Source organism: Aplidium turbinatum, chromosome 1 (assembly GCF_918807975.1).
Source record: "Aplidium turbinatum chromosome 1, kaAplTurb1.1, whole genome shotgun sequence".
NCBI classification, from domain to species: domain Eukaryota; kingdom Metazoa; phylum Chordata; class Ascidiacea; order Aplousobranchia; family Polyclinidae; genus Aplidium; species Aplidium turbinatum.
The window spans coordinates 59,720,654-59,731,906 of NC_137472.1; positions in this window are offsets into that span (position 1 = coordinate 59,720,654).

Below are 11,253 nucleotides of genomic sequence, written 5' to 3' on the forward strand. Positions count from 1 at the left end.
GAATTAATGTTCCATCTGCAGACGAAAATTTAGGTAAAGAATGGTGTTAGCTAGTTGGGTGTTATTATACTGCTTTTCATAAAACTATTTGCCCACCCCTGGTAGACATCAAGTTTGTATGCACTTCCCATGAACATTGAACAGTATTCCCATTCGTGGTTCGTCGCATTTGATCGCAGCTTGATCAAGTTCTCGCATCTTTATGTCTGTTGGGGCATTGGTGCCAGAAGTTTGGCACACGTGTCTTTGTTCATGTCCACCATAGCTCTGTTGTGTCTTGTTCTGGGTGAGCACTTGAATCGAAAAGCGAGTTTGTAATAGTGTAATATAAACATCATCATTAAAAGCTTTTTCGTGATGTTCCATCTGTGAACTGCTATATTTGGGAAAGATTACTTTCCGTTTATTGGCTAGTCTGAATGTCGAACTCTGGTTTGATAATAATTTGCAACGTATTTTTGTGGGAATAATTTACAACCCCATCGCTGACACAGAAAGGAGGCACGAATGTTTCATCTTGACTTTTTGCTACATTTCCAGACAGCAAAATTGTCACTTTTACATTGATGTCTGCAGATTCAACGTCTGCAGACGTTGAATCATTGTAAAAATGACGATTTTGCTGTCTGAGCTTTGCCGTTCAACTTATTTTTCTTCTGTAGCTTTTTTCTTAGTGATTTTTACTGCTGTTTAGTTGACTACAGTTGTTGCAACGTTAGTAAACATTGCTGTAGCGTTGTAAGAGCATAACATAGAAGTGTTACCTCATGTGGTCACAATCTTCTTCTTGTGAACGTCATCTTTATATAGTCCACGGGTCAAGGGCTATGACATTCACGTTGTTTTAATGCGAAGTCAAGTTATCCTGGATATATCATTTGGGATCTACCTTGCTACCATTAGCATATCTTTAGATCCCGTTAGGTTAATTGCGTTTCGTTGGCTTCAAGCGGCCGAACACATCCAAACCTGCAAAACTCCTCTTATTTTTGCATCATTTCAACATCTTACAACGTTGATGAGATGTGGAAAGAACATCATTTTGTGAAGTGATGTTGCATATGGAAATATGGATGCCTCTGTAAGCTTCATCAAACATTGTTTGTCGGGTTATTATTGTAAAATGCAGTTGTTTATACTTATGCTTCTTTTGAAGTTCAAGATGTTTATTTGGAGACTTCCACTTTTCCTGCCACCACAAATCACAAAATCTGTGGTTTTTACATTGATTCAACGTCTACAGACGTTAAATTTTACTCTCCTGTTATGTGTTCACTTTATACAGTCTAGGTTCTAATATGCTCAATTTTAAAGCGAATTTATGTTGAAATGATGTCTTTAGACGTATTTTTCACTCACCAATACTTGATTCGGCACTTCATTACTTACAGATTGTGTAGTACACATTGTGTAGTGTGTAACTGTACCCATTGTTCCGTATCTTGAAAGCTACAGAGGTGTTTAGATTGGCTCAATTATTGTTTTTTGTGCAATGTTTTTTGTTCAGTGTTGCAAATATTTTCGTTAAGTTGTACATCTACTCTTTTGTTTATTTTGCGTTATCAAACATTAAAATAGCATTTACACGACCAAAGATGAGTCTGGTTACAATGTGTTCTGTTGGGCGCTGTTTTTCAAAACGCCGTAAACGCAACTTCATCATTTTTTACGTTGACGTTGCTAAAGTGTTTTATGTTTTTGACGATGTTTTGCGTTTAAGATCACGCTCTTACGTTATTACGGCGTTACGTCTCATAAAATTTACGTATTGAGCGCTGTCAGTCTTTGAAGTTTCATAATCTAAACTTCCAAATCGTTTGCCAAACACAGCACTTCATTTCTTTGTAACTCGCAAAATTTTAATTGTTTTTACATCGCTACAACTTTATCAGACGTTCAATCAACGTAACTACAACTAGTTTTTCATTCTTTGATTTGTTTCTAATGTTTGCTCGTAAATTAAACGCGATTAATAGTCATTTCCATTATGGATTGTGATGCTTATCATGGGCACTTACTGGAACAAAGAGGGCACTTTGTCTCGCTGCCAGCGGCCTGCACTACCATTGTTAAAATGTTTATCGATTCTCTTTGTATTTCTTGCTGATACAAGCAATATGAACTTGAATTTGGCATCAACATTTGAGCAGGTGTCAGAACAGAGGTGAAGCTATGCGCTTCTAAATCTTCACAGTGCATATCAGTTTTTTTCAGCAATGATCTATTGCTACCAGAGACACATAGACAGTGGAAAGCAGATGAGATCCCTAGTATGGCACTCGAAAGAGCGGCGGTTCGACACCGCTCATGAGCATACTACTGTAAGCTATGCTCTACTGAGTCTTTACAGTACACATCAGCAATATTGCCAGGTCACCAGAGCACAAAGACAGTGGAAGGTAGGCAGCCTGGCTGGCGACGTTTGGTTGCTGCAGTCGTTCGTGTGAAGCGGTAGTCGAAAGTGGTGACATTTGTTAGCTTACCTTTGGGTCCGCCTCAAATGTTCTATACTATTTCAGCCAACAAACGTTTTTTACGTCGTTTCAGCGTCTGGCAACCTTGGAACGATGCGTTAAAGGCCACTTGCTCAGATTCCAAACAGACAAAATCCATCCTTTTACATTGATTCAACGACTGCAGACGAATTGTAGAAAAAATGACGGATTTTGTTGTCTGGGGTAGTGCTGTTGAAAAAAAAGTGGTACAGTGCCTCAAGTGTTTGCTTCTTCGCATTTCTTCGTCACATCCATGTGACGTCAACATATTGAACAAGCAATCCCACAACTCCGTTCATATGAAGTCCGCTCAGGTGTAGGCCAAGAATAACAAATGTTATGAATTGTTCCTCTAAGTGTCAATATTGTTTAGTTTCCATGAAGAACTTACTTCGCATTGTATCAGAGCGCAGCCGTTTGAAAGTCTCCATCCAGGCCTCTCATGTCGTCCTCAGAATCACTTTTTGTATGGAATTCCACCCTGAGTGGTCCTTGAAATGTAGCTTAAGCAGCAAGAACAGTGAACTACCGCGGAAAAGGTCGCCATACCTTTTGAACTTGCTCGATATTTTGTGGTCAAACTTTTAGTGCAAGGCTTGAGACAAAATTTTAGAAACGTGAAGACTGCCGTCGTGAAGCTATCGATAATTCTGTCACGAATGCACAGTCCAAACAGCATCAGATTTGTATTGGCAAAGGTGAGGGCGGTGGAGTTTTCGAAGCGGTTTTTGAAATGGGTTTAGTTACGGTATGTTTTTGTATTCTAATTACTTAAGCATTTGGGTCACTTTGAACCAAATTACAGTGGTAACCCGACCCACAAAAGTGCGATTCGACTACATAAGTCATTGCCATTTGGTGAATTTTGTTATAGGCTACAATATTTGCCGATTTTAAAGTTTCAAAATTTGTGCTTCACGTCGAAGTAGCCTAAGCTCTGCAGCCTTATCAAACCAAATTCATGCAGACTACTGTGGGAACTCAGGACGTAGCCTTCGTAGATGACTCACAAAATTACAGTATAACAGCTTAGGTGGGTACCCAATTATCTGTCAAGTCATACCGCAGGAGTGTTGTTTTAAAGACGGCCATTGAAAGACTAAAATTAAAAAGCTTTCATTACATTTGGTATTTGCTCAAGGGTTTTGTGTCGGTTGAGTAAGTATGAAGTGATTCGAAAATCGTAAGAAAACAATGTTTCAATTGTAGTTGTTGAAAGATTTCATTCTTCAATTGACTTGTAATATTTTCTTAAATATAATACCCCAATATCTGACGTTGCCTACCTTTTGTCCTGTGATTGTTATTAACAAGAGAGATTGATTGGTAGGGCAGTTCGGAAGTTTAGGACTTATCTGGAAATAGTTTGTTTCTCGCAGACACAAAGTTATTTCTCTTATTATTTTTAAAGAAAATTTGTTTCATTGTAAATTCGAAACGAGAGAGAGCGAAAACTTTCATTTCATTTGTTGCGAGAATTGTACGAAGGATTTTCCATTAATTGAAGATTAGTTGGGCAACTAGTATTAATGTCGGCAGGATAGATGGGCGGTCAGTTCGCTTGTACGACCGTCAGAAGACGTCGCTTCGACACTAATTGCGAGCAGGTCTCTGTATCGCCACAAGACACCGAACAACATGTCTGATGGAGTCGGACACGAAGATTGACTTGTCTTGCCTTTTACTTAATGCATGAACGCAAAGCGTGCTTCCGGGATCTTGGAGGGTGCATGGACGCCAAAGCTTCATAGTTAAATATATGGCCAACTGACAGACAACAAAATCCGTCATTTTTACATTGATTCAACGTCTGCGGACATTGAATCCATATAAAAATGACAGATTTTGTTGCATGGAGAGAAGCAGTTTTGCGTTGCCCACTGGGTAGTTTAAAATTGAACCTCAAATGGGATCGAGAGATCAAAGGCCACAAGCAAATAATCATCTTTTGAATTATATGCTATTTATCATTCCTTCTTTGCCAGCCATCATATAAGGTACAAAACAATATGCCATCGTGGTGTAAGTTGTTTGAGAACAAACTAAAGTAATTGGATGAGCTGACTACACCTTTGGAAATATGAGGTCTTTTGTAGTTGGAATGTCCAAGCCAAAAACAAAGAAGTCTCCTTCGACGTAAGTAGGCTACGTCTTTTAGGAGACGTTTTAACAAGTTTAATTTGTTTTTACTAATTCATAGAAACAATATTTGTTGATATTTTATAATGAAATGATTTATCCAGTCAATTATAGCCCTATTATATCCTATACAGCTAGGCCACTTATCTTTTTTGGACGATTTGGTCTACAAGCATCAAGTTAATGTTATTGAACATTATCACCGCCTATGCTGAGCAATTTGGTGGTAAATGGACGTAATCGCTGAAGATATGTCATTTAGTATCAGTTGTTATTTATAGTAAACGAGGAATCCTCCAAATGTAAACTAAAAGCACGAGTTTGGTTTAGCCAGAGATGTACGTATACGCCGCAAATTCTACGCCGTAGATTTGCGGCGTAGACTTTTTTATTTACGCTAACGCTTACGGCCACATTTTTTTTGGATAGTTGTCGCTTGAGGCTACGCCGTAAAGTTTTCGTGGTTATTTAGCGCATAGTGTCAACTCATACTTTTTAATGTATTTTTTTCTCTACAACACGCCAATACCTTCCAACGCTGCAGTTGACTAATCCATCACACTTGAGCGTTAAAAGTTGGTATCAGCTGTCTCCAGGGCCGTTGACAGGATTTCTCGGGCCCGGTACCAATTTATTTTCGGGCCCCCTTCGGCCTTCATCGACTATGTTATGAAAATAAAGGTTGTTTACAAACTTTTATTGATGTCATTTAAGCATGGTCATTTAACAAATCTTGCGCAATCTTAAAATTTCTTCAACCGCAAAACTTACTATCTCTATCTAGCGGCTGCTTTTTTGAACTTTTATTTGTCACATGGCGCTAGAGTATTCTAGGCTCACCAGAAGAGAATTTACAGCAAAGGTAGTGCAGACAGTCAGAAAGTTTTCAATTTGATTTGGGAAAGGTGTTTGGGCCTCGATCAAACATTTGCTGATTGCTGCAATCTGAAAAGCGGTTTTGTGCAGTTTTTAGTGCAGTGCAATGCAATTTTTAGTGCAGAAACAGGGATAGCAATCTTCTTACCTGTGCCATTTCAGTTTGAGTTTAAACAAATATTACCGGTAACCTGTTTATGTTGAAATTCGTGTTTCGGGTAATATTCATGGTTAGGGAAATCACTATACTAGACTAAACTAAATTCTTACTTTACTGTTTGGTGGCTGAAGTGGCTATTTGACCACCAGAAAGCTGAAGTAAAGTGCTGTGTTAAGCCCTTTGTGGGCCCCCGGGGCCAAAATGAGCCCCTTATTGGCAAGCAGACTTATGATAATGTAGTGTGTATGTTAACTGCACTGATATGGAAAGGTGGTTCACTTCACTAGACTTTTTCACCAGTTGAGAAAACAATACAAATGTAAATAAGAGCAAACACAGGTCTATCAAGTCATAGCTACACCTTTGCTTGCAATGAAAGCCAAAAGTGTTAACGATTTCCAAACATACTGGCAACGGTCATGAAGCGTATGGGTCATTCAACCCAGATCTTATATCACACAGTAGAAGCTGGTATCAAAATTTGACATGCTTATCACATTGAGTTCATACAATTTTTTACATCGGACAAGACTTGACAAAATTATGAGAATTTTAAATTGGTTACCTACATTTAGAAGCAATTTTTTCCAAAAATTACAATTGGCATTTGAAATTTCACTAACTTATTATTTTTAAATGTATAGCCATAACATAGCAAAACAGTTTAGAAGTGCAAAAAAAAGTGAATTCACAAATGCTTTAACAAACAACATTTTAACACTTTCACCAAGTGGTAATTATGTTTTGCCTTATAGGATCGCCGAGGTGGAGGCTGACTTGGTGACCTCATAAGGTCTTTCGCTTCTTTCCTATCTCACTTTTATGTAATGTACCAGTGCATTTGATGTGATATTTTGTGAAAAAAAATAAACCAGTGATTGATTGATTAAACCACTCACCTATACAATACTTTCAAAAAGCTAACAAGTTCCCAATCAAAATGCTAACATGAAAACTCAAGTGTACTCAAATGTGCATAATCAGGAACTTAAGTACGATAAAAACAATAGTTTACCAATCTAGTGATATACTTTCAATTCACAACAGAACAGTGTTAATCCATAACAGCACAGAATGGCGTACATGGTTTATTAACTAGGCCTACTCACACAAGATACACTATTATTAGAAACCTGTTGTTAATCATGCTATATTTCACTAAAACATTTTTTTTATTAATTGCTTTATTTTTGGAACATTGTGGTTGTTGAATTTAAGAAGCACAATTATTATGAGCAGCAGTTGCTGTAATCTAACTGTTGAATTAACTTTTCTACATGTAATTATTTTTTCATATGCAAACACCATTGGTCATGCTAAAAACAGTTGTTATTGAAATGGTGCATAAGTGCTGACTTATGTAGACGAAGTTTAATAACTTCATCACATGTTGCAACTACTTCACAGAAATCACAGCATACATAAGAAAATTACTATGATCTTTAACAAAACGGAGCAATATTTACAGTGTAACACTAGTTAATAGGTTTCTAGGTAAGGTCTAACAGCTTCATCACTCACTGACAACTTTGCAGTACTCAGAAAGCCTTCATAGGTTACTGGTGCTTAATGAAATGTTATAATGCTTACTGCACAATACCGGCTAACTACTACCTAGTTAAACTTTTATAACTTCATAAACAATCATCAACCCAGCAGTGTACAGAACACAGCAGAAATATAACTAATAGTAAACACAGGTCTATCAAGTTATAGCTTCATCTTTGCTTGGAATGAAAGAAAGGAAACATAAAGCAGCAACGATTTGAAATCACAAACAAAATACTGGCAACTGTCATAAAATATTTATTATACTGGTATCTAAATGTAATATGCTGGTTACTTAGTGGTTACACTTGCTGATAGCTACCTCTGTAAAGTCAGGGATATTTATAGTTGCGGGATTGTAAATGCTAAAAATGAAATGCTAATCAATCTATGAGAAATGCTATTTTGTTTACTGTTCACAATTTTTTAGCAATAAACAAAATATGACTGCACATTGCACAAATGGAATAGGCTACAAATAAGACAAACATTTTTATGGCCTACAGTTAAAGGCAGGTTAATTGATTATATACCTATTACACTACTCAATGTTCGCTTATTACTTGCTGACCTTTGACTTTGTGAGGTCAGTTTTTGAATTGTTTGTCTTACTTTTGGTGGTCGTTCTTAAGCTTGTGGCCTGCTGATCACTTTATCTGGTTCTTACCACAGCAATTAAAGACATGGGTAAAGATGGCATTAAATGCTTCATGGTTTCTGGTACATTCAAGGTTTAACATTTGGCTCAACATAACTTTTGAAAAAAAAAAACTATGCAAAGACCTTGGAGAAAAACATTCCCTTGTTTGGAACATCTGCAAAACTTTTACAGCACGTCTGCACCATTGCTAATCATAGTAAACGAATGTATTCCAATTGCAATAACGGCAAAGCAAAGTTTGCTACGTTCTGACAAACCTCCATGTTCAGCCATTTCAAAGAATTCCTCTTTGAGAGTTTTGTTTATCTGAAATGTTCAAAGCAAGAATGTCGGTAGTTCAAACAAGACATCTTCTTTATGAAATGCTGAATGAAATCTTGGTACATAGCAAGGTTACACCATTCTAGAACTAGATTACCGGTTGTAAACCAGTAACATTCACTTTGAAGTAAAGCTTAAGAAAACAAAACACCCTGTAAAACCAAAACGTTAAGCTAAAAGTGCAACAGCCTTAATGCAGCTTCTGACACTTCAAAAAATACTTTTACCTTGCAAGTTATACCGGTATGTGTAGAAAAAATATTTTATTGTTAAATGGGATATCAATAGACCAACCATACTTTAAGCTAGTCCAGTATTACAAAAAGTATTTCATGTGTCTTGTTTACTTATTGGCAGACTTCAAAATCAATCGTACCTGACTCTTAAAGTTTATGCTAACGAGAAGCTAACCTACGTACAAAACATGAACGCTTTCACCTTATGCTGAAGAAAGGTTTCAATCTATGCTTTTGCAAAATTTAGACAAGGCATTGCAATTAAGTTATGCAAATGTCTTATATAATTTGCCCATTTATGACAATCATTTTAAAATGAGCTGTCTACTTCGTGGTTTAACCTATAACAGTAGTACACAAAGTATGGTGACCCTACCACTACCAGTGTATAAAGCGGTTTCAGTTCAACAGTTGCCAATTCCAAAGTTTTACCACAAAATACGAAAAAATAAACAACCAAAATAATTAAAACACATTTATCTTAAACACACCTTTGTAGGAATTGGGCCTGTCTTGATTTCAAGTATTCAATTGCAACCAACCTGTTTTATTTCAAATGCAGGTAATTTTACTAATGTTGTCACATTTTAACTTAAGATAATGTGGTTTTTAGAGATGTTTTGGTATAAGGGCCCAGTATCTCATTGGTACCGGTACCGGGCCTAAATTATCTTGTCAATGAACAAGTAGGCTACGGTACACGCAGTAAACTTTAACAACTAAAAAACAGATTGTTACTGAAACGCAAAAGTCAATTACCTGTGGGCCCCCTGAAATTCTATCACAAAATAACGACCAAGATAATGTGGTGATTTTAGAGATATTTTGATATAAGGGCCCAGGCCCAGCATCTCATTGGTACCGGACCTAAATTATCTTCTCAATGGAAGTACACACAGTAAACTTTAGCAGCTAAAAAACATGTTGTCACTGACACGCAAAAGTCTATTACTAGTAGGCCCCCTGAGATGGTGGGCCCAGTACCCAGAAGGGGGCCCGGTACTTTACCATCTGACGGCTAAAGTAGCAGTTTTAACCTCTGATGGCAATTCCTTCAGATCTGATTATATTAAGATCTTGATTATGTTTGAAGTCGCGGGGAATTTTTAAAATCCGGGCCCCTCAAATATTCCGGGCCCGGGTCCAAAAGTACCACCTAGACCCCCCTGTCAACGCCCCTGGCTGTCTCACGTCAAGTGCTTTCCAATAGAGTATAATTGAACCTTTTGCTTCGCAAAAGCTAGTTTTGACTGCAACGTACAGTAAAGCATAACTAAGCTAACCTCTGTTTGACCCAGCTGAATTCTCTTTATTTTTAGTTATCCTAAAAACTACGAATATTCGAGAAAAGTGTTGAAACTCTAAAGTCTATTTGCTTTTCTAACTCCGAGTGGCGTACAAAAAATGTCATAACAAGACAAGATTAATATTTCATCATTCTCCCGACTACGTCCGGTCATCGAGATTGACATAACAAAGTTTTCGCTCGTTTCTAGCACTAGTTGCTACGTTCATCTGATGAAATTGAAAGTAAAATTAACAACTCAACTAAAATTACTTTCAATGTCATCAGATGAACGTAGCAACTAGTGCTAGAAACGATAATGGTCCTGATGAACACCCAAACTTTTCAGTATTCAAAGTTTTCGCTATCGAGATCTGTCCTTGAAATTCGAGCGAGCACTGTGAGAACCGAATCTGCGCCATTCGATCGTTTGATCTTGCGGCTGGCTGAAATCAGAGCAAAACTCGGTTTGACTTTTCAAAGCGGCATGAGGCAAAATTGACGAGGACCACTTATCAGAAACAAAATGTGATTTTTAGCTTAACAGTTTGCTATAAACAAGGAAATTAGAAACAAATTTTATTTAGAAATTTTATCACTTAGAAACTTTAAACTGAAAGCTACCCGTCACCTAGAGTCTTACACCTTATTGGTAACTTCCGTGACTACTATTTAAACAATCTATCAGAAGACTTACTTCATATGATCATATCATTTTATTTCTCGTCATTAACTTGTCCGGAACAAAAAAGATAGTTTAGTAGACTACTAGTTACAATAATTAACCGATATACCAGCACGTCAATAAACTGGATAAGATGACAAAACTTTGAAAGGTTTAAAACATGCCTGAATAGTTGTTCAAGTATTACGGTATAAGTTATGTCTGTAGATTGCGCGACCATTAAATCTAAAAAAACAAACGAAAAAGAATAAAACAATTGTTTTACGTCGTTTGATTCATACTAGGCTCTGTGATTCTTAGTTCTCATGCCTTTCAAGCTCATGTTGCAATAACTTAAGTTTGGAAACCAACCCAACTTCAATTACCCTTTGTATGGGTAAAGTATAAAGGTACGGTAACATCGCCTACTGCAACTTTGCGCCACCCAGTTGATTAATGGAAACGTGCAGTGATGTACGCGCATACAAAAAATATTGACGCCGTCAGCGTAAACGCAAACGTTCGAAAAACCATACGCCATATGCGTCAACGTAACTTGTAAAAAAAGTTGGCGGCGTCAGCGCATACACTAGCGTAAACTAATTTTGTTTGCTAGGTGCCAAACATTCACACGGTATAAACCACTCGAAACAAACAAGTTTTATTTTGAATTTCCACGAATCTGAAAGTGTTCATCTGACATTTTGCTGCGTTTTGGTTCCAATATGTCTTTGCCCATTGAAAACATTCTTTCAACTGCAGCGCAGGAAGGTATTAGCGTGTTGTAGCGAAAAAAATACATTAAAAAGTATGCGTTGACGCTATGCGCTAAAAAAACGCGAAAACTTTACGGCGTAGCCTCAAGCGC